Genomic DNA, 24,951 nt, shown 5'->3' on the forward strand with positions numbered 1-24,951 from the left:
TAAACAGGGCACAGAAAGAACTGTTTGTAAAACAAAAGTAATAAAGTATAAATCAAAATTAGCCTCTCTAAGAACCTCAAAGTACATGTATCTGGAATACAAAAAGAATTCCTATAAATCAATAAGAAAAAGACATATCCATAGAAAAATGGACAATGTTTGAGCAGACTGTTTGCAATAAAATATATTTCAGATAGCCAATAAACTTACAAGTAGTATTAGCCTCACTAGATATTAACGAATTGCAAATTAGAAACCACCATATCACAATGCTATGTATCTACCAGCATGGCTAAAATGGAAGGATGGAGAACATGAATGCTAGTGAGGATGTGAAACAGCAGGAGTTGATGCTGCAAGGCATGGTTTGGGGGAGTCCAGATTTGTGTAAGCACACTGAAAACCAGCTTGCAATACATACTAGGCCCTGTCATACCTAGGTATTAACTAACAGAAATGTGTATATAGTTTTATCAAAATCCATGTGCCAAATGATCTCAGTAATATTATTCATCATAGTACAAAGCTGAAAACTTGAGTTGCCTGCCAAGAGTAGAGTGGACTAATAAATTGTGGTATTTTCTCAAAATGGAATATTATATAGCACTATTACTGACAAGTCCTCATTTCAGAATGTCGTTCAGAAAAGTGTAGTTGCTTCCATAGTGTGTCTAGTTGGAGCATATATTTCAGAAAGAAACGAGAGGCCCAGGGTGGGAAACTCCAGGAAGGGCTCCGTGCACCTCTCTGGTGAGGGGTTTGCCTGTCAGAGGTGATGTACTTGCCATTTGCCTGTTCTGCCTTCAATATTCCCATGTAGCTCACTGGCAACTGAACAGTTAGACTGTGTCAGCAGAGAATTGGTTAGTGCCAGAGTTGACCCAAAATGATCAGTTCCTCCTGCCACCTTAATGGTGTTTACCCAGTGGTTTTTATCCAGTTGGGTAAAATGAAAGTACACTTAGATCCTGAAACTTTCCTTTTGTTTTTGAATGTGGAGATAGGACTAGAAAACTGAAAAACTGGGGGTCCAGATGTTTGAAGAAAGCAATCTGGTCTGAGGAGTCTTGCATTAAAAATCTGTCCCTGAGGCTGAGATTGCTATTTTGGTATGCTTTAATGTGGCATCTAACATGCAGCGAGAAAACAAAAAAGAAAAAGAGGGAGGGTTGGTTTTTTTCTGTGACAATGAATTAGACACAAAACCTTGATTGTTAACTTCATCTGCAGTCAAACCAAATATTGTAGTGTCTTTTTAAGGGCCAGGCAATTCTACCACCAAATAAAATATTTTTCTTTTATCCACATTACCATACTACTGACAAGTCTTCACCTCAGAACTCATCATTCAGAAATGTGTAGCTGCTTCCAAAGTGTGTCTAATGCTGTTGGAACATGCGTTTCAGAAAGAAATGAGAGGCCCAGTCTGGGTAACTCTATGCAGAGTGTGGTACACCTCTCTGTTGAGAGGTTTGGCCTTGTAAGAAGCAATGTTTCTGTCATTTGCCAATTCTGTCATTGTTATTCCCACGTGGCTCAGCAGTATCTGAGCAGTCTGGCCTTGTGTCAGTTGGGGACTTGGGTAGTGAATCTCTTTAGCCACTTTAATGAAAAAACCCAACCAGTTTTTAAGAACATTAATCATATTAACTCATATTTTTAAAGCATATTTTTTCACAGTCCCTGGCCTAGAATGGAAATGTCACCACCAGCAGTCACAGACTGGGCTATTTTAGCAAAGTTGGGAGAAAACAGTGCTTGGTGGCCAAGCAAGTTGCCCGAATCATTAGGAGCTAGAGACTTGATACCGTCAGGGTTAGGTTCCTGTTACTCACCACTGTTCCTGGCAGCGCCGCTAGTCATGACTGCAGCAGGGGGCCTCTGGGAGTCAGGAATCAGACTGTACTGGGAGAGGGGAAGTCCAGGTCCTCCCAGAAAGGAGATGTCTTAGAGTAACCTCATGTGGCCTGCATGTGCCTGGCTCAGGTGCCAGTCTGCACTCGGCTGGAGTGCTGGTTAATCCTTCCCATGACTGCATGGAGTCTCTTGGCCTCCAACAGGGAGGTGCACTCAGGACACTGGGACTATTTATGGTTTCAGAGCAGGCTCAGCTGTCTTCATTTCCCACTTATTATGTAACTCCTACAGAAGAAGTGGATAGTTTCTCCAAATGGAGTAGGGGGTAGGGGAGATAACAGAGGAGAAACAGTGTGGTCCCAGGTAGGGTACTATTGGCTGAGAATCACAGGATGTAAAGGAATTTTAGAGATGGGAAGATCTTAGATATAAAATCATCTTAATCTTTTAGTTTATATGTGTAGAAACAAAGGCTCAAATAACTTAAGTGACTTAACCAGGGTCATAGAGATATTTAGCAATGTCAGGATTCTGATTTTCTTCAAAGGTTAAAATTTCTGTTTTTCTTTCACTCTCTATCTGTAATTACAACACACACCTACCTTGGGGTTTCAGTTAAGAAAATCACATTATTCACAAAATCCCATTCTGTACTCATACTACTGAAATTATGTAATATTGAGTAACCTCTTTTTCCACACTTACTTGTTAGGTCCAAGGATTGTTTCCTCTTGGCTACAGCAAAGCCATCCTTCTTGAGTTTCTCCACCTTAAAAATTGAGGAATTCTCTTCTCCTTCCCTGTGTTTGCCTGGCAGCATCCTCAGTCAAAAACAAACAAGCTGTTAATCGGTGAGAAAAGGAGAGAAAAATCTTCAGAAATTGTGTGGCTGCATCTGGCCTTAGAAAAAACATTGGAATTGGTGATCAAGTACATTCAGCAGGATGGCTGCCTTTCAAGGGAAACAATATCTGGATATTTCTATGTCTAGACCACAGAGGAAAAATGCTTCCTTGGTAATTAACCCATTGAAAGCAGAGCAGGCCCACATGGCTCTGAGAAACAGAAGAGTTAGAGAGCTGCAGTCACCCAAGATTCAGCCTACAGATGCCATTGTTCATGATACATTTATAAAAGCTTGTTCACTACTCTGTATTTCTGCATTTTAGATGCAGAATTTATAGAGAGTGATGAATGAATAGGGGATGGTATGAAGTTATTTCTTAACTAGCCAATGGCATTTTCCATTCTGCTGTTCCTATTTCATTCCCCATTTGCATGCCACTGCTAAGGATCTTGTGAGAAGCCTTCCTCCTAGAGTACAAAGCAGTGACCTACAGTCCAGGCCTTAAGGGCATTTTCACTGAGAGTTAAAATATGAGAAGGTTACTTAGACAAGTGGTTTTTCTGGGTCCTAGAGGGAAGTTTATATAAACCCTGGTAGGACTGATTAGATGTACTAGTTCCAGTATTTGAGTTTTGCCTCACCATTTGCAAAACTGAATGTGAGTTGATGTGCATCACTACCCAACTAAATATTTTTTAAAATATTTTTCAGGCACATGTCTGAGTATCCCAGATTGCAATATTTTGAACTTCTTGTGTGCACATGACACGTTTATCATAGAAAAGGAAGGGGTTGATTTTACATTCAAGTTTCCTCAATATGATCTCTCATATTTCTTCCGTAAGTATTGATTAAGGGCTGGTGCACACTTACGGAGGTATTTAAAATCATGGGCATCTGAAGAGATAAAAAAACAGCGCCTACTTTTGAAACGTCTGTATAAAGAAATATAAAAAACAAATGTGTATATTATAATCAAGTAAATGATACAGTAGTTCTGAGAAATATACAATAGAAGAATGGCCAGTTTGTGTTGAAGATAGTTGAAAAGGATTTTACAAACTTCCCTTAGTTGATGAAGTAATGGTACAAGAAATGCTCAAACAGCTATGAAAAAAAGAAAAAATGAAATCACTCAAACTAATCTACTTTCATTTTGTTTTCACATTCCTTTCCAAGCCCTTTCTATATGCAGGCATAATTTTAGGACTCTCCAGTGGAGTACAAGTCCATCCATTATTCAGCTTTTGCCTTCTTTTCTAGCTTCTTTCTCATTTTGTACATTCTCTCCTGACTACCTCTTGTGGAAACCCCCCCTTTCTATCCCATGTATGCTATGGGACCTTTCACATTTGCCTAGAATCCACTTTTTTTGTAACATCCCCCATCTGCACTCTTTTCACCTGTCAAACTCCTGCTCACACTTTTAAGTGTTGGCATTGCATCTTCCAAGAATTCCTAATGAAACTTTCATTACTCCTTCCCTTTCCTTTTTCTCTGCCTTTCCAAAGTCCCACCTCCTGCCTGCTCCCACACATTATATTAGATGCTCCTCCTTGGTAAACTAATAAGAACCCATGACAATTTTTATCAGTGTATATCCATATTAGATTTTAATGATCTATTTCTATGTCTCGCCCAGTAAGATGCAAGCACTTTGAGAGGAGGAATCACATCTTATTGATGTTACATTCTTTATTGCCTGCATCAGTGTCTGCCACAGAGTTCCATGAAGTTTGTTGAATGAACCAACAAAGGAACCTCATATATAGTACTGAATGAAAAATACAGAGGCTCTGCCCTCACGGAGTTTGTAGTCTAGTAGAGAAGATAGACAACACACACACACACAAACACAATTACAAGTTGTGCTAATGCAATGAAGGAAACAAAATTAGTTTTAAGATACAGAATAATAGAGATGTACCTTAGATGGGAGCTTCTAAATGTTACATTTTAGTTATGAACAGTGGAATCTGCTGAAGTTGCTTTTAGTAGAAAGTGAACTCATCAACATATAAAAGATGGCTCACAGAGTCTTTGGGAAAATTAGGGAGCAAGGAGCAATATCCAGCCACACTATGGGGTTGCTCGAGCAAAACCTACTAGGGACCATCACTCAGCTCCCAAACTACAACTTTAAGAAACTTTCATCCTCACCATGATGCTCAGTATGGGTTATCAGAATGTTCATAGTTATTGCCCTGAAAAGCTTGTCACTTCTGTCACCTGCTTTCTGAAAGGTAACTCATTGTGAGACTTGTTCTTCATGTTGGCCTCTTCTTGGTGGAAGACTAAATCTGGTGCAAGTGATTGGCAGATTCTGGGCCACAGACCTGCCACCCAGCTGCCATAACAGCTGGGAAGTTGAATTCTGTTATCTTCCTTGGGAGGACAGGATTCATAGTGTGGGAATCACCTACCTTATGGAGGTATATATTATATATATTCACTGTAGGTCAAGGAAGAGCTCTCTGAGAAGATAGCATTAAGTTTGATAACCTGAGGAATGACAAAGAACTCATCAGCTAAAAATAAAATGAAGAAAATGGAAAATGTTTTTTGTATGGCAAGGAAATGCCTACCTGCTTCCAGAAACAGAAGGAATTCCATATGGTTAAAGAGTGGTGAGTAATGGAGAGAGGGGCCTGATATCACTCAAAGCCTGGTGAGCGATGTGAAGGAGTTGATCCAATTTATACTTCACAAAGTTTATACTGATTTGCATGTGGAGAATAGACTGGAAAAGGCAAGAAATGGAAGAGGAAAATTAGTAAGGGGGCTCTAAGGATTGTTTAGATGAAAAATGATTGTGGTGTAGACTGGGGAGGTGGAAGTGACTATAGAGACAAATGGGGAGATTTTGATAGAATTTGGAGGTAAAAATGTCTACACTTAATGCTAATATATCCACTGGGTTGCTGGTGATAAAGAAGATATTAGGTTTCTAATTTTAGAACTGCTGGATGGATTCCTGAAATGGGGAAGACTGGAGAAGGATCACATTTTAGGGAGAAGGGTATTGGCTAAATTTTAAGAGTTTGGTCTGGGACATTTTTGTGGGTACTGTGAGAAAGTAGATATAGAAGAAATGGGCTCAGAACTGATCTTTAGAGAAAGTCAAACTTTAAAGGCAAATAGAGAAAGAAAATCTTGAAAAGAAGGACCAAAGAGATCTAAAGAAAACTGGGGAATGTGTATCATGGATACAGAAATAAGAGAAGCTTTCAAAAAATATAAAAAGGGAAGTGAAAAAATATATGTAATGCTGCTAAAAGCTGAATCTCAAATACACTTAGCTAAGCGAAAAAAAAATCATGCTCAAAAGGCTATATACTTTTTGATTCCATTATATGTCATTCTCGACAAGATCAAACTACAGGGATAAAAAACAGATTAGTGATTGCCAGAGGGTGATGGTGAGTTTAATACAAAGTGGTGTAAGGAATTTGGGGGGATGATAAAATTATTCACTACCATAAGAGTGTTACTGTGTATTGTTTCTCAAGACTTCCAGAATTCTGCTACAACCTCTGTCACCTGCTTCCTGAAAGGTGAGTCTTGGACTTAGTTGTGTATCAGTAGTTTGGTAACATTTTAGTGCTGTGTTGTATTCCATTGTATGACTATATTAGAGTTTGTGTTCCATTCTCTAGTTGAGGGATATTTGGGTTGTTTCAAGTTGTTGGTGATTATGAATAAAATTATTTTTGTATAAGTTTTTGGGTAAACATAAGGAGGTTATGTGTCATATGATAATTACACATCAACTTTCCAATAAATACCTAGACTGTTTTTCATTCTGAACTATTTGCATTCCCACCAAAGTATGATATTTTCAGGTGCCTTGAATCCTTATCAATACTTGATATTGTCAGATTTTAAAAATATATAGCCAAGAAATGTGTAGTGTTATCTTATTGTGGTTTGCATTTCCCAAAAATGGAATAATTTCATGTGCTTATTTGCCACAAATTTACCTTCCTTGGTGTGTCTGTTTTGCTATTTTTTTATTGGATTGTATTTTCTTAACAATGAGTTTTTGAGAGTCCCTTATACATCTAGACATAAATCATCTATCAGATATGTGATTTACAAATATTTTCTTCCATTCTATAGTTAGCTGTTTCTTTCTCTTAACTGTGAACTCTGAGGAGTAGAAGTTTGTGGTTTTGATGATATTTACCCTCTGTATAAAATTCTTTATAAACAATTTTTCTTGTGTGCATTTTAAAGATGTCACCTCATTGTTTCTGGCATATATATATATATATATATATATATATATATATATATATATATATATATATATATATATATATTTTCTTTTTACAAATAAGCCTGTTGCAGTTTTATTTGCAGTTCTTCTGTATGTAGTGTTTCTTTTTCTCTGACTTCCTTCAAGGTTTCCTCTGTGTTTGGTTTTCAGCCAAAATCATGCTGTGTCGATTTCTTCTTAAAAAATTCTCTTTGGTGTGTTTGAGTTTCTTGGATATATAGTTTGGTAGTTGTCAATAATTTTAGAAAAATTTTAGTATAATCTCTTTAAATATTTGTTTTTCTATTCCCTCTGTGTTTTCTTTCTGACATTTCAAATACCTTTTTTTAGATTTTTTGATCTGTACCACATTTCTGGAGTGCTCTGTCCTTTTTTTTTCTTTCTTAATTCTCTCCTCTTTTTATTTATGCTTTAGTCTGGGTATTCTTATTGACTTATCTTCATGATCATTGATTCTTTACTGAGTTGTGTGAGGTTGACTGATGAGCCTTTCAAAGGTATTCTTATAGTGATCAGGCAGATTTTTATTAACTGGCATATTGAATGTAGGAATCTTTTAATGTATATTAAAAATAAGATTATTCTTGTGTTTTCTTGTACTGTCCCATTTGTGATTTGTTATTAAGCTTTTCTTAGCCTTGTAAAATAAAATGGCAGTTTCCCTTCTTATTCAATGAAGCAGTTTGTATTATATGGGTATTACTCATTACATGGAGTTTTTCTAAAGCTTTCTTGTAAAGTTATCTTGCTCTAATGTTATTGTGGGGAAGATTTTTTGAAGTGAGATTCATATAATACAATTAATCATTTTAAAGTTTACTACTCAGAGGTACTTAGGGTAAATTCAGTAGTGTTTAGTATATTCACAGTGTTGTACACCTACCAAGCTCTTTTCAGTTTCAAAACTTTTTCATCACCCCATAAAAATACTTCATATTCATTAAGTAACCACTCTCCATTCCGCTCTCTAATGCCCTATTAACTTTTAATGGGCCTTCTTTATTTATTAATTTGTCTATTCTGGATATATCATATAAAAGGAATCATATAGTATGTGATATTTGTGTCTGACTTGCACTTACCATGTTTTTGAGGTTGATTCAAATTGTAGCATGCATCAGTACTTAGTTTCTTTTTAAGGTTGAACAATGTTCCATTGTTTGTGTATATCACAATTTGTCTAGCCATTTGTCCATTGAAGAATATTTGGATTGTTTTTACTTTTTATTCATTATGAATAATGCTGCTATAAAAAATTGTATAGAAGTTTCTGTGTGGACATGTTTTAATTTCTCTTGAAATATATCTAGAAGTAGAATGATTGGTTCATATGGTAATTCTGTGTTTACCTTTTTGAGGAACAGCCAGATTTTTCCAAAATGGCTGCACTGTTACACATTCCCACCAACAATCTATGAGTTTTTCAATTTCTCCACATCCTTGCCAGTACTTGTTATTTTCCATTTTCTTGATTGAAACCATTTTAGTAGGTGTGAAGTGGTATCTCATTGTGGTTTTGGTTTGTATTTCCTTAACAAAAATTGATGCCAAATACCTTTTCATGTGCTTATTGGCCATTTATAGATCTTTGGAGAAATATTTATTCAAGTCCTTTGCTGATTTTTAAATTGTGTTGCTTATCTTTCTGTTGTTGAGTTATAAGAGTTCTTTATAATAGAATCTAGATATTAAGCCATCATCAGATACATGATTTGCAAATATTTTCTCTCATTCTGTATGTCATGGCAAAGACTTTTGATAAACAACAGTTAATTTTCTTTAATATTATAAGTAATTCCAAGTTTTCTGTTTCTTCTTGAATGAACTATTTTTCTACAATAATGTATTTTTATAAGTTTAATTTAATATGTCCATGAGTTTCATATTATGCTCTGGTAATAGTTTCAATATCTGCTCTATCTGTTGCAACACCTTATCATTCTTAATATTTTCTATTTGTGCATTTTTCCTTGAGTAACACATTTTTGTAATAGTTTCAATATCTGCTCTGTTACAACACCTTATCATTCTTAATATTTTCTATTTGTGCATTTTTCCTTGAGTAACACATTTTTGATTTTATAAATCTTCTCTTATGTCTTTCTTTTCCATTTCATTTTTCTCTGCTCTTAATTATATCTTCCCTCCTACTTTCTTTACTCTGTTTTTCTTCTAGTCTCTTAATTTGAATATTTAACCTATTATTTTCAAACACTATTGTTTTACAGTAAATGTATTTCAAGGCTTAACATTTATCTATGTGTACTACTTTAGCAGCATCCTGAAAATTTTAATGTAGTACTTGTAATGCCTTAGTCAAAATATTTTGTCACTTTCAATGTGATTTCCCCTTAAGCCCATGAATAACTTAGGACTACAGTTCTTAGTACACAAATGTTGGAGTTTTAAAAATTGTTTTGCTTTCTTACCGTTGATTACTAATTTCTTCTAATTGGGTTCAGAGTATGTAGTCTGTACAGCATAAGTTATTTAATAGTTGTTGAAACATCTTTTGTGACATAGTGTAGAGACAATTTTGGAAAACATTCAGTGTTAAAAAGACGGCATATCCTCTATTCATTAGGTGCAGAGCTTTTCAGGTCGTCAGTTAGATCACATATTTCATCTTTCAAAAATTCCATAACTTGGGAGGCGGAGCCAGGATGGCGGCTTGAGTAGAGCAGCGGAAATCTCCTCCCTAAACCACATGTATCTATGAAAATATAACAAAGATAACTCTTCCTAGAATAAAGACCAGAGGACACAGGACAACATCCAGACCACATCAACACCTGTGAGAACCCAGCGCCTCGCAAAAGGGGTAAGATACAAACACCGGCCTGGTGAGTCCCGAGCGCCCCTCTCCCCAGCTCCCAGTGGGAGGAGAGAGGTCTGAGCGGGAGGGAGAAGGAGCCCAGGACTGCTGAACACCCAGCCCCAGACATCTGGACCAGAGCACAGACATAGTGCATGCGTGGGGCCCTGGATACTAGGGAAACAGGGCAGCAAGAATGGTGAGCGGGTACCGGAGGCTGGCGCCGGAGGACAAAAGAAAAGCGAGTGGCCATCTTTTTTTTTGTTGTTGTTGTTGTTGTTTTCTTGTGGTGAGTGATTTTTGGACGTCTTAAAGGGACAGGGATCCCAATACTAGGGAAACAAGGCAGCAAGACCAGCGAGTGGGTATCGGAGACCGGCACCGGAAAACAAAAGAAAAGCGAGCAGCCATATTTTTTTTGTTGTTGTTTTTGTTTTGTTTTGGTGAGCTCTTTTTGGAAGTCTTAAAGAGATAGGGAACCCAATACTAGGGAAACAGGTCAGTAAGTCTGGTAAGTGGGTGCCCGAGGCTGGCGCTGGAGAATAAAGAAAAACAAACAGCCATTTTTTTTTTTTTTTTTGTGATCATTGTTTTGTTTTGGCGGGTGCTTTTTGGAAGTTTTAAAGAGTCAGGGCAGGAAACTTAGTCCAGAGGTAGGGAATCCGGGGATCTCTGGGCACTCTAATCCCCTGGGCTGCAGGGAGCATGGAGGCCCCTTAGGGAGATAAATAGCCTCCCGGCCACTCCCCCTCCAACAAAATTCCACTATTATGGAGCAGCAGCCCGAGCCAGGCCACGCTCACTGCAACAGCAGAGATAAACTCCATAGCAGCCGGGCAGGAAGCAGAAGCCCTGTCTGCGCGCAACTACCCAGCACAAGCCACTAGAGGTCGCTATTATCCCAGGAGAGGAAGGCCACAAACCAACAAGAAGGGAAGTTCTTCCAGCCGTCACTAGTCCCAGCTCTGCAAACTATTCCTATCACCATGAAAAGACAAAATTACTGGCAAACCAAGATCACAGAGACACCAGAGAAGGAGACAGACCAGTCTTCCTGACAAAGACTTCAAAATAAAAATCATAAACATGCTGACAGAGATGCAGAGAAATACGCAAGAGAAATGGGATGAAGTCCAGAGGGAGATCACAGATGCCAGAAAGGAGATCACAGAAATGAAACAAACTCTGGAAGGATTTATAAGCAGAATGGATAAGATGCAAGAGGCCATTGATGGAATTGAAATCAGAGAACAGGAACGCATAGAAGCTGACATAGAGAGAGATAAAAGGATCTCCAGGAATGAAACAATATTAAGAGAACTGTGTGACCAATCCAAAAGGAACAATATCTGTATTATAGGGGTAGCAGAAGAAGAAGAGAGAGGAAAAGGGACAGAAAGTATCTTGGAAGAAATAATTGCTGAAAACTTCCCCAAACTGGGGGAGGAAATAATCAAACAGACCATGGAAATACACAGAACCCCCAACAGAAAGGATCCAAGGAGGACAACACCAAGACACATAATAATTAAAATGGCAAAGATCAAGGACAAGGAAAGAGTTTTAAAGGCAGCTAGAGAGAAAAAGGTCACCTATAAAGGAAAACCCATCAGGCTAACATCAGACTTCTCAACAGAAACCCTACAGGCCAGAAGAGAATGGCATGATATATTTAATGCAATGAAACAGAAGGGCCTTGAACCAAGGATACTGTATCCAGCACGACTATCATTTAAATATGATGACAGGATTAAATTCCCAGACAAGCAAAAGCTGAGGGAATTTGCTTCCCACAAACCACCTCTACAAGGCATCTTACAGGGACTGCTCTAGATGGGAGCACTCCTAGAAAGAGCACAGAACAAAACACCCAACATATGAAGAATGGAGGAGGAGGAATAAGAAGGGAGAGAAGAAAAGAATCTCCAGACAGTGTATATAATAGCTCAATAAGCGAGCTAAGTTAGGCAGTAAGATACTAAAGAGGCTAACCTTGAACCTTTGGTAACCACGAATTTAAAGCCTGCAATGGCAATAAGTACATATCTTTCAATAGTCACCCTAAATGTAAATGGACTGAATGCACCAATCAAAAGACACAGAATAATGGAATGGATAAAAAAGCAAGACCCATCTATATGCTGCTTACAAGAAACTCACCTCAAACCCAAAGAAATGTACAGACTAAAAGTCAAGGGATGGAAAAACATATTTCAGGCAAACAACAGCGAGAAGAAAGCAAGGGTTGCAGTACTAATATCAGACAAAATAGAGTTCAAAAAAAAGAAAGTTACAAGAGATAAAGAAGGACACTACAAAATGATAAAGGGCTCAGTCCAACAAGAGGACATAACCATTCTAAATATATATGCACCCAACACAGGAGCACCATCGTATGTGAAACAAATACTAACAGAACTAAAGGGGGAAATAGACTGCAATGCATTCATTTTAGGAGACTTCAACACACCACTCACCCCAAAGGATAGATCCACTGGGCAGAAAATAAGTAAGGACATGGAAGCACTGAACAACACAGTAGAGCAGATGGACCTAATAGACATCTATAGAAATCTACATCCAAAAGCAACAGGATATACATTCTTCTCAAGTGCACATGGAACATTCTCCAGAATAGACCACATACTAGCCCACAAAAAGAGCCTCATCAAAATCCAAAATATTGAAATTCTACCAACCAATTTTTCAGAGCACAAAGGTATAAAAGTAGAAATAAATTCTACAAAGAAAACAAAAAGGTTCACAAACACATGGAGGCTTAAAAACATGCCCCTAAATAATCAATGGATCAATGAACAAATTAAAATACAGATCAAGGAATATATAGAAACAAATGACAACAACAACACAAAGCCGCAACTTCTGTGAGATGCAGTGAAAGCAGTCCTAAGAGGAAAGTATATAGCGATCCAGGCACACTTGAAGAAGGAAGAAGAGTCCCAAATGAATAGTCTAACATCACAATTATTGAAATTGGAAAAAGAAGAACAAATGAGGCCTAAAGTCAGCAGAAGGAGGGACATAATAAAGATCAGAGAAGAAATAAACAAAATTGAGAAGAATAAAACAATAGCAAAAATCAATGAAACCAAGAGCTGGTTCTTTGAGAAAATACACAAAATAGATAAGCCTGTAGCCAAACTTATTAAGAGAAAAAGAGAATCAACACAAATCAACAGAATCAGAAATGAGAACGGAAAAATCACGACAGACTCCACAGAAATAGAAAGAATTATTAAAGACTACTATGAAAACCTATATGCCAACAAGCTGGAAAACCTAGAAGAAATGGACAACTTCCTAGAAAAATGCAACCTTCCAAGACTGACCAAGGAAGAAACACAAAAGTTAAACAAACCAATTACGAGCAAAGAAATTGAAACGGTAATCAAAAAACTACCCAACAACAAAGCACCCGGGCCGGACGAATTTACCTCGGAATTTTATCAGACACACAGAGAAGACATAATACCCATTTTCCTTAAAGTTTTCCAAAAAATAGAAGAAGAGGGAATACTCCCAAACTCATTCTATGAAGCCAACATCACCCTAATACCAAAACCAGGCAAAGACCCCAAGAAAAAAGAAAATTACAGACAGATATCCCTGATGAATGTAGATGCAAAAATACTTAATAAAATATTAGCAAACAGAATTCAACAGCATATCAAAAGCATCATACACCATGACCAAGTGGGATTCATCCCAGGGATGGAAGGATGGTACAACATTCGAAAACCCATCAACATCATCCACCACATCAACAAAAAGAAAGACAAACACCACATGATCATCTCCATAGATGCTGAAAAAACATTTGACAAAATTCAACATCCATTCATGATAAAAACTCTCAGCAAAATGGGAATAGAAGGCAAGTACCTCAACATAATAAAGGCCATATATCATAAACCCACAGCCAACATTATACTGAACAGCGAGAAGCTGAAAGCTTTTCCTCTGGGATAGGGTACTAGACAGGGATGCCCACTCTCCCCACTGCTATTTAACATAGTACTGGAGGTCCTAGCCACAGCAATCAGACAAAACATAGAAATACAAGGAATCCAGATTGGTAAAGAAGAAGTTAAACTGTCACTATTTGCAGATGACATGATATTGTACATAAAAAACCCTAAAGACTCCACCCCAAAACTACTAGAACTGATATTGGAATACAGCAAAGTTGCAGGATACAAAATTAACACACAGAAATCTGTAGCTTTCCTATACACTAACAATGAACCAATAGAAAGAGAAATCAGGAAACAATTCATTTCACCATTGCATCAAAAAGAATAAAATACCTAGGAATAAATCTAACCAAAGAAGTGAATGACCTATACTCTGAAAACTACAAGTCACTCTTAAGAGAAATTAAAGGGGACACTAACAAATGGAAACTCATCCAATGCTAGTGGTTAGGAAAAATCAATATAGTCAAAATGGCCATCCTGCCCAAAGCAATATACAGATTTGATGCCATCCCTATCAAATTACCAGCAACATTCTTCAATGAACTGGATAAAATGTTTCAAAAATTCATATGGAAACACCAAAGACCCCGAATAGCCAAAGCAATCCTGAGAAAGAAGAATAAAGTAGGGGGGATCTCACTCCCCAGCTTCAAGCTCTACTATAAAGCCATAGTAATCAAGACAATTTGGTTCTGGCACAAGAACAGAGCCACAGACCAGTGGAACAGATTAGAGACTCCAGACATTAACCCAAACATATATGGTCAATTAATATTTGATAAAGGAGCCATGAACATACAATGGTGAAATGACAGTCTCTTCAACAGATGGTGCTGGCAAAACTGGACAGCTACATGTAGGAGAATGAAACTGGACCATTGTCTAACCCCATATACAAAGGTAAACTCAAAATGGATCAAAGACCTGAATGTAAGTCATGAAACCATTAAACTCTTAGAAAAAAACATAGGCAAAAACCTCTTAGACATAAACATGAGTTACCTCTTCTTGAACATATCTCCCCGGGCAAGGAAAGCAACAGCAAAAATGAACAAGTGGGACTATATTAAGCTGAAAAGCTTCTGTACAGCAAAAGACACTATCAATAGAGCAAAAAGGAACCCTACAGTATGGAAGAATATATTTGTAAATGACAGATCCAATAAAGGCTTGACGTCCAAAGTATATAAAGAGCTCACATGCCTCAACAAACAAAAGTCAAATAATCCAATTAAAAAATGGGCAGAGGAACTGAACAGACACTTCTCCAAAAAAGAAATACAGATGGCCAACAGACACATGAAAAGATGCTCCACATCACTAATTATCAGATAAATGCAAATTAAAACTGCAATGAGATATCACCTCACACCAGTAAGGATGGCTGCCATCCAAAAGACAAACAACAACAAATGTTGGCGAGGCTGTGGAGAAAGGGGAACCCTCCTACGCTGCTGGTTGGAATGTAAATTAGTTCAACCATTGTGGAAAGCAGTATGGAGGTTCATCAAAATGTTCAAAACAGACTTACCATTTGACCCAGGAATTCCACTCGTAGGAATTTACCCTAAGAATGTAGCAATCGAGTTTGAGAAAGACAGATGCACCCCTATGTTTATCGCAGCACTATTTACAATAGCCAAGAATTGGAAGCAACCTAAATGTCCATTGGTAGATGAATGGATAAAGAAGATGTGGTACATATACACAATGGAATACTACTCAGCCATAAGAAGAGGGCAAATCCTACCATTTGCAGCAACATGGATGGACCTGGAGGGTATTATGCTCAGTGAAATAAGCCAAGCGGAGAAAGAGAAATACCAAATTATTTCACTCATCTGTGGAGTATAAGAACAAAGGAAAAACTGAAAGAACAAAACAGCAGCAGAATCACAGAACCCAAGAATGGACTAACAGGTACCAAAGGGAAAGGGACTGGGGAGGATGGGTGGGTAGGGAGGGATATCGGGGGAAAGAAGAAGAGGGCTATTAAGATTAGCATGCATGAGGGGGTGGGAGAAAGGGGAGGGCTGTATAAGACAGAGAAGACAAGTAGTGATTCTACCACATTTTGCTATGCTGATGGACAGTTACTGTAAAGGGGTTTATAGGGGGGACCTGGTATAGGGGAGAGCCTGGTAAACATAATATTCTTCCTGTAAGTGTAGATTAAAGATAACAAAAAAAAAAAAAGAAAAGAAAGAAAGAGAAGTGGGATTACTCCCTGATGGGATAAAACTAACTGTAAATCAATGATTAATGCATGCTTTAAATATCCTTAATTTTGTTCACTTAAAGGGTGTCAGATGATCAGCTATGGAGGTACACTTTTCAGATAATATTCCTTTCTCTTACAAAAAAAACAGTTCCTGTGTGGTGACCTCCAATGAGTTCTACACAATGGTATAAAGGGCATATCAAAGTGTGGGCGAAGGGTCTGTTTGTGTTTATACAGAAGATCAAAGCCTAATTTGGCTACCCAGAAAATGAACTAAGATATGATATGAAGAAGGACTTCGAACATCAGCACTCTCTGCAAGAGTCATACCAGAAGATGATCATCAAAAAATCTCAACAAAGATCCAGGCGATGCTGCAGTTGTAGCTGCATTCATCCCAACAGTTCCTGGACTTGCCATTGGAATGAAGAAGGAGATATCTAAGCTGGCCTGTGCACACAGTAAAACAACAAATTTGACTGGATCTATACTGTTGGAACTCAACCAAGAATTAGGAGAAGTGCAAGTTGTAGAGCTCCAAAATCTTACAACTACAGACTATCTACTGTTAAAAGAACATATGGGATGTGAACAGTTCCCAGGAATGGGTTGTTCTAATTTGTCTGATTTCTCTCAGAGTGTTCATGTACAGTTGGACAATATCCATTATATCATAGACAAATTTTCACAAATGCCTAGGTTGCCTAACTGGTTTTCTTGGCTTCACTGGAGATGGCTGGTAATTATAGATCTTCTTTGGTTATGTAACTGTATTCCTATTATGTTAATGTGTGTGCACAATTTAATTAGTAGTTTAAAACCTATACATGCTTAAGTTACTCTACAAAGATATGTCAAAGAAATAATCAATCTTCCCATGTTTTCTTCTGTCTGCTCCCTATATAGCTTTTCTTCTTCCTTCCTGATTACAACCCTTAAATAGAATTCGTGCCTCATATCGAATTTACCAAGTATCATAACTCCTCCAAGTGGTAAAGATACCTCAAGACAAATGCTGGTCATAGAAGCCATAGGGCATAAATCTGCAAAGAAGTAGAAAGCTAACCTTTTCAAACAATATGGCTTCTCTCTCACTTACCAACTTTACATTTCCCTGTATGGCCCCGGAAGATGACTGGTTACCTAGAGATGGGTAAGATTCCTCAAGGGAGGAACAACCTAAGACAGGCACAGTTGCTGGGGGGCCATCAGGTGAGAAATTGGGGATCAACAGAGGTGAGGCTTAGAACCTCACACCCCCTGTTTTGAGAGAAATCTTCTGCATCCGTGGATGTATTATTGCCCTTGTCTAGCTTGGATTAACACATAGTCTACAGGCACACACCTGATCATCTACATTTGCTCTCTTACAACACTAAACTATGTTTTTTACCTTTATCTTGCATCTACCTACCACTTCAGCATTTTATTAAAAAAATAATAATAGTATTAATAAAGGGAGAAATGTGGGATTCACATATAAATCAAGTATAAAAATCAAACGAATATTCATATTTGACCTGATTGTTTATTGTTCATAATGAGTGATCAAAACTGAAAGTTTTTGTGATGACTGCCCTTGTACTGTTCACCATGTAAGAACTTATTCACTGTGCAAGGATTTGGTCACCATGCAAGAACTTGTTCATTATGCTTCAGAAGATTGGAGACTGACAAGAATTAGGCTTGGGGTGGATTAATGATTGTGCATTGAGCATTGACTTCCCTATACAGAATTTTATTGTTGTTAACAACCATTTGATCAATAAATATGAGAGATGCCCTCTCAAAAAAAAAATTCCATAAGTTTACTAATTTTTTACATGCCTGATATATCAATTTTTGACACTTAAAATTATCTGATAATTTTAGATTTGTAAAATTTGCCTTTAATTCTGACTTTTAAAAATTACTATTTATTTTATTGAGGTACATATAATAAAATGCAGAAATCTTAGTGTACAGCTTGATGAATTTTGACATGTTTATGCTCATGTAACCATTGCCCAGATCAAGATAGGAAACATTCCAATTTTTCTCCCTTCACTTAGTTCACTATTTCAATCTTTTTCTTATTGCTTAGTCATACCCTATTGTAATATCTTAATTCCATAATGATTAAGGGGAGGTGGGGAATAAACACTTAATTTTTGTATTTCTGAATGAAACAGCCTTTATTTTTCCTTATAATTGAGGGTACAGGTGAGGCCTTTTGTCAATCTAAATATTTTTCATGATCTCCAGTTAAAAAATGTGTTCAAGCCTCTCAATTTATCCTTCATGTATCTTAACAACTCTCATGTTTTCAAAGTCTCTTTGTCTTTCTACTGTGTATTCTAGATGAATTTCTCAGTATAATCTACAATTTTAATTAATTCTCTATTTGTGTTCAGTCTAGAATTTACTCCATTTGTTGAGATGTAAAAAATCTTTATTTTTCATTTTTCAAGTATTTAATTTGTGGTTTTCCAAAGCCATTCATTTTAGTCAAACTGTTTTGTAATGTTATTTTATTCACAGTGAATTCATAATGACTTTTTGCTTATATTCCTTTTTCATTAATAATCATGTGTTTTGCAACTTTGTTTTATAGGTCCCTTTTGAATGAGAGTCTTTTTTCTTTTTCTCTCTCTAATAGTTTTCAATTTTCACCACCTGGTTTCTTGAACCCTTTTTGAGAACTAAGTCTTTTTTTCTTTAATTTTGGTATCATTTATGTACAATTACATAAGGAACAGTATGGTTACTAGACTCCCCCCATTATCAAGTCCCCATCACATACCCCATTACAGTCACTGTCCATCAGCATAGTAAGATGCTATGGAATCACTACTTGTCTTCTGTGTTATACAACCCTCCCCGTGCCCCACCCCCTACATTATATCTGCTAGTAGTAATGCCCCTTTTTCCCCCTTATCCCTTCCTTCCCACCCATCCTCCCCAGTCCCTTTCCCTTTGGAAACTGTTAGTCCATTCTTGGGTTCTGTGAGTCTGCTGCTGTTTTGTTCTTTCATTTTTTTCTTTGTTTTTATGCTCTACAGATGAGTGAAATCATCTGGTACTTGTTTTTCTCTGCCTGGCTTATTTCACTGAGCATAATACCCTCTAGCTCCATCCATGTTGTTGCAAATGGTAGGATTTGTTTTCTTCTTATGGATGAATAATATTCCATTGTGTGTATGTACCACATCTTCTTTATCCATTCATCTACTGCTGGACACTTAGGTTGCTTCCATTTCTTGGCTATTGTAAATCGTGCTGTGATAAACATAGGGGTGCATATATCTTTTTGAAACTGGGCTCCTGCACTCTTAGGGTAAATTCCTAGGAGTGGAATTCCTGGGTCAAATGGTATTTCTATTTTGAGTTTTTAAAGGAACCTCCATACTGCTTTTGTGTTTCCATATGAATTTTAGAACTATTTGTTACAGTTCGTTGAAGAATGCTGTTTGTACTTTGATAGGGATTGCACTGAATCTGTAGATTTCTTTGGGCAGGATGGCCATTTTGATGCTGACTTTGTGCTGGCTTCCTCTGTCTGTGGCAGGCAGCTGTACTTAGGGGGCAGCCTCTGGGTCTGGCTTGGTTACCTGCACACTGGGAGAAGACTCTGTGTGGTTGCTGTGGGCAGGTCTACTCCCTGTCTGGTCCACAGGATTGACTCATCAACTGGGTTTTTACTTGCAGTGCCAGTGGCGAGGAATGAAGGGCAGGCTGGTTATTGCCATGAGGGGCTTCAGAGCTGTGTTGCCACCCAGGGGGTTAGGTTGCCTGAAGTTCCTTAAGATTCCCAGCCTGCCGGGCTGAGAATCCCGGGACGATTTTGTCCATCTGTTAAACCCTTGTCCTTTTAAGACTTTTAAAACACCCACTCTTCTTTTGTCCCAAGGGAGCTGGCTGTGGGGACCTGCTCGCGGTCTCCATCTTGGATTTTACTTTTCCATCTCCTTAATATCCAGTCCACCATGCAATGTGTGCCTGTGCTCCTGGTGCTGATTACGAGGGCTGGTTATTTAGCAGTCTTGTGCTTCCACCCCCTCCCCACTCTGATTCTTTTCTTCCCACTGGTGAGCTGGCGTGGGGGGAGTGCTAGGTCATGGGTCACAGCTTTGTATCTTACCCTTTTCATGAGATGTTGAGTTCTTGCTGATGTGGATGTAGCCTGGCTGTTGTACTGTATCTTCTGGTAATTTGTACTGTATCTTATGTAATTTGGATAATTACATAAGTTTACATAATTTACATAAGTTTTAGGAATAGTTGTATTTTCTGTATTTTCAAAATATATATATGGCTTAGAGGAGATTTCTGCCCCCCTACTCATCTTGAGCACCCCACACCCCAGAACTATGTCTTATAATGGCATGTTGGCTTTTATTTTTTTGTGATTAGGATTGCAATATAATTTGTGATTTTGTTATTATGGCTATAACCCCAGCAATCCATAGACTTGCAACTTCATTTAGGATATAGCCTTAGATTTCCACTGAACAACATTATTTTCAGCCTCCTATTACACATAGAGCAGCCTCTCCCTACTCCCTGGCATCAAGTAGCAAACCTGGCTCTGGTTTACTATAATTTTGTGTGGGACATTTTTTGTTCCTGTACCTTGCATGGCCAGATGCCTCATTCCTGTTGCTTGCTTCCCATCACACTATCCAGCAGTCCTTTGGCTTGAATCCTTCTCAGTGCTTTATAGAAGGTTTTGGCTTGAATCCTTCTCAGTGCTTTATAGAAGGTAGCTTCTGTTTCTGATCAGCAGAGATATTTATTTATTTATTTATGTGTGTGTGTGTGTATGTATGTATATATTTAAAATATGCATACATATAATATTTTGTGTTTATATTATATGTATACAGATATACATATACATGAATATGTATATTTTCAGATAAGTAATTTTAATAAATAAATACGTTAAAAATCTCTTATTTAATGTATTTTAAATTAAAAAGATTTTACAAATAGTTTATATCTTAAATTTACTTTATTATCAATAATTTGAAGTATAAACATACAGAAAAATACAAAAATTAGCTTATAATTATGACTTGACCCCTTTATAATATTTCTGTTACATTTTTTTTGTTTGAAGTATAAATGTAGTCTTTAACCATAACTTGACCCCTATATCATATTTGTTACATTTTTTAAAAGTAAGCATTACAGATAAAGCTAATACCTGCTTAAATTATGACACCAGGCTGATTTTTTTCCTTTATTAACTCTAACAGTAGCCACTATCATGAATTTGGTATGTGTCCACTCAGTCCACATATATGTAGATTCATAATGAAATATAATATTATTTTCCATCTTAAATGTATTTAAGTGGTACTACAACTGGCTGCTTTGCTTCTTGCTTTTTCCCACTTAATTTTGTTTCTGATAGTCATCCTTACTGTTTCTTATCAACATAAATACTTTTACATTCATTATTCTATTCCACTATATAAATTTTTTCTTTTTAATTTACATAAATTTGTTTTTAATGTTTTTATTACAATATCATAATTAATAATCTTGTAGTTGTTTCCTTATGTGGATATTTCTAGCTTCTCTAGGGTATAAACTTTGAAGTAGAATATCTGGATTGTGGAGTATACATACTTGTAATTTTATGATGAGCCGTCTTCTCCAAAATGGTAATAAAATTTTACCCTCTTGTTAGTGGTATATGAGTACAGCATATTCCCAATATTTTCCCTGAAATAGTGCTGTCAGACTTTAAAATTTTGCCTCTCCTATTGTGGAAAAAAGTTGCTTGTTTTTGTTTGCCTTTCTCTAATTAAAATTAAATTAGCTTTTTTTTCCACAATGTGATTATCCATTTAGATTTTCTCTTCTGTAATTACCTGTTGATAGTCTTTGGCTAATTTCTGTTGGATTATTTACTTTGCCTATTCATATTCATCTGTGTGTGTGTATTTGTGTACATATTTGCATTGTATGCAATATGTGTGCAATATATATGCAAATATATGTATAATATATTATCTTTATATATTATATTTTCCCCTAACTATTCCTGAAGCTAAATCTTTATTCTATATCTTACAAATATTTTGTCCCTGTGTTTTACTTGGTAACACCTTTGTGTGCTTAGCACAATGCTGAACCCAAAATTGTATTTATATTTTTTTTAGTTAAGAATTGATATGATAAATGTTATTGATGAGATATGTATCCAAGCTAGGCACGGAGGAACCAGTAAGGTGATTGCTAACTAATTCAGGCATGAATTGATGAAGTTATACATGTGGGTGGTGGTAACAGGTGTAAAGAAGGGTCAAATTCAAAAACCTTTTAGAAGAGTGGAAACCATGGAAAACAGCTATATTATGTAACACTTCACACTGTGTGTGTTATGGGTCTTGTACACATACTGACAATAAGAGCAGATAGTTATTGACACTTCATACTTCCCTAGTCCAAAAATATTTACATGAAAATATCCCACTTAAAACTAGAATGTGTGCAGACCTTATATCCAATGTCCCTCAAAAAATTCTATGCCTTCCCTTTCCTCAGCTTATAATTAAATTACCTGAGAGAAACATTTTGGCAGAAGGACTGGGAAACTCACTATGGAATACACTTGCTATTATATTGCACTGACCTTCCTCAAGGTAACTGGCCCCTCTTTCTTTCTTTTTTTTTTTTTCAAATAGCATGCATCTTCCTCACCAAATACTGTAAGACTAGCTGTGTTCATTCCCCTTCAGTGTTACAGCTTTTTAATTCCCCTGTGGTACAAAACATGAAAATATTAACATTTTAAATTTGTCTTAAAGATCTTGCCCATAAGGCATATTTTATACTTTTTAAAGAGAAATTAGATTAACGCATAAATACAAATGACTGAATTTTCACTTCATGATGTTGAACTTTATGAGTTCCTATTTTACATTACGTTTTAGGCCTTTCTAATGAGAGTTGAAAAACATAATTTGCATTTGCCGTTCTGCTTTCTGTAACTGTATTCATGCTCTTTCCTTCTTCCTCATTTTTCATTTTATGAATATAAGAGCACCAAATATACACTGACTATAGGCTAAGCACTGTGCTAGATTTAAGGAACACTGGTAGGCCCTGGATGTTGACACACATCTGGACAAAAAAATTATTTTCCATGAGTTCAGCAGGTTGGCAATACATTTTTTGCAGTGAACACTTGGATGAACAGAATCTCTGAAAGGAGCGAGGACCAATGTTTAAGAGACCAATGATGCTTTAGACAAGATATGTAAAGTTTAGCTATTTTGTTTGCTTTATTGCCTAATGTATGGCAGTTTTACAGTCAACCAACAAAGAGGAGAACAAACTGTGAAAGGACATTTTATAAACAACCTTCATACTACTGTATATATACTTAAGTGTAGGCTAACACAAAGAGAACAATTCCATAATTGTTCAAACCTGGATCCAGAAATAAGCCAACCAGAACTGCAGAAGGAAAACAAAGAGAATAAAAATATAGGAAATATTTTAAGCTTGTTCCTCTGTTTTTGGCCAGAGGAAGTAAATTAATAAACAATCCAAAATGTATACTTTTTATCAATCTATAGGTTTCTCTCTGCACCTGAAAATGAATGTACAAGAAACTGTTTAAAACTGTAATTTTGAATTGGCATTGTGGTAGGGAGATGGGTGGCTCCCCAAAATGACCAGGTCTTTATCTCCAGAACCTGTAAGTATGTTTGTTATATTACATGTCAAATGGGACTTTGCAGATGTGATGAGATTGTAGACCATAAAATAATGAGATGATCCTGGTTTATCCAGGTAGCCCCAATGTAATCAGATGAGTCCTTAAAACAGACAACTTTTTCTGGTTGGAAGCAGAAGAAACACGCAGCACAAGAGGCAGAAGCAATAGGTGGCAGAGAGAGGAATCAGAATAGAATCCAAATGTGAGAAGGATTCAACATGCTTTTTGCTGACTTTAACGAGCAAGGGCCACATGCTAGGCCTAGAGAGAAGCTTCTACAAGCTAAGTGTGAGGGCCAGTCCTCTGAGAGCCAGCAGAAGAGTGAAGGCTGTAGTCCTAATCGGCAAGAAGCTGAATTCTGCCTACAACCTGGATGAGTTTGGAAGGGGTTACTTCCTGGAGTCTTTTGATAACAGCCCGCTGGCCAGCACCTTGATTTTGACCTTGGAAACATGGAGCAGAGAGAGACTAGTGGGGTAACAAGTTTCTGTTTGTTGTTTTAAGCTGCCACTATAGATACCCATCCATCGGTATTTCCAAGGCATCTAGTTTGATTTAGTTCCAAAAATACAATTTTATGTCAATTTTTTGACATAATCCATTTTAATATACTTACAAATCCATTTGCTGTAGAGGTAAATGCTTACTGAATGTCTGTGTCCCTAGACAAACTCATAATGCCTCAATTTAACCTATATTATGCCATAATTGCAGCACTCCTATTTTAACCATATCTAATCATTCTATATATCATTATTTCTGTCAATAAATTCATACCAAGTCTCAATATGTCTTTTTCTTTCAGGAGTCATAAGTTCTTTTGAAAGAGGCTTTGGAGACCATGGATCTCTGTGAGGAGTCTGCCGGGGGAATGAAAGGACAATAAAGGAGGTATTTACTTTTGCATGATAAATTTATTCCCTTCATAGTTATTAATCAGGCGTTTATTGATCAAGTACCTATTGTGTGCTAGGAATTATCTTCGGGACTGCAGAAACAAACAGGTAATAAATATACTGTTCACAGTCACTGCCCTCATGGAAGTTATAGTCTGGATAAGAGACAAAGAATAAAAGCCTAGGAGAAGGAATTTATGAGTCTTTTGGGATTGCTCAAGGTTTCTCAGAGGAGGTGGCTATTGAATTTATAGTGAAGGTTGGAAGAGGAATGACTCATGGATAAAGAATACTTGGATTTGTTCCAATTAAAGTGTAGTT

General features: G+C 36.9%; 1 long non-coding RNA gene across 1 annotated transcript in view; it reads left to right on the top strand.

Annotated features, from left to right (window-relative positions):
- Positions 1 to 22,966: 22,966 nt before the first annotated feature.
- Positions 22,967 to 24,951, top strand: part of LOC140848166 (uncharacterized) — a 45,829-nt gene continuing 43,844 nt past the window's right edge. The window contains exon 1 of the long non-coding RNA XR_012128719.1: positions 22,967 to 24,625. This is a non-coding gene — a long non-coding RNA (uncharacterized lncRNA). The remainder of the gene's footprint in view (positions 24,626 to 24,951) is intronic.

The sequence above is a fragment of the Manis javanica genome, chromosome 3 (genome assembly GCF_040802235.1).
Source record: "Manis javanica isolate MJ-LG chromosome 3, MJ_LKY, whole genome shotgun sequence".
NCBI classification, from domain to species: domain Eukaryota; kingdom Metazoa; phylum Chordata; class Mammalia; order Pholidota; family Manidae; genus Manis; species Manis javanica.